This window comes from Atta colombica, unplaced genomic scaffold (genome assembly GCF_001594045.1).
Source record: "Atta colombica isolate Treedump-2 unplaced genomic scaffold, Acol1.0 scaffold162, whole genome shotgun sequence".
NCBI lineage: Eukaryota > Metazoa > Arthropoda > Insecta > Hymenoptera > Formicidae > Atta > Atta colombica.
In genome coordinates this window covers 19,914-20,387 of record NW_017259253.1, presented here as the reverse complement: position 1 = coordinate 20,387, position 474 = coordinate 19,914, and positions in this window count along the sequence as shown.

Sequence of the window (474 nt, the reverse complement as noted above, 5' to 3'; positions counted from 1 at the left end):
TCTCTCTCTCTCTCTCTCTCTCTCTCTCTCTCTCTCTCTCTCTCTCTCTCTCTCTCTGAAATTGAATAAAATATAGCGAACCAATCAAAAATAACTTTCCAATGCTTCTCTAGCGTAAAACTGAACACGAGTAAAATTCGAGCTGGTTATAGTTGTTAATTTAGCAATTTTGTTGCTAAATTTGATGATTTCAGGTGTCATCTTGGCGGACAAATTTTAACTAATAATGACTTTAATTATGAGTTTGCAATATTCAAATATTCATATACATAACGGGCTAATATAATACTCGTATGGAATACAAGATCCGAGTTTAATTCCCGGCCGAGGTAATATTTTTCGCAATTTATTTACAGTTTTTCAGCACATTAATATCTTTTTAATATGCTGGATTAAACATCAAATTATTAAAATTTGCTTGTCAATCTAATTTAATTTGTGATATTATTACAGTTTAATTGCGTTTATAAGTCT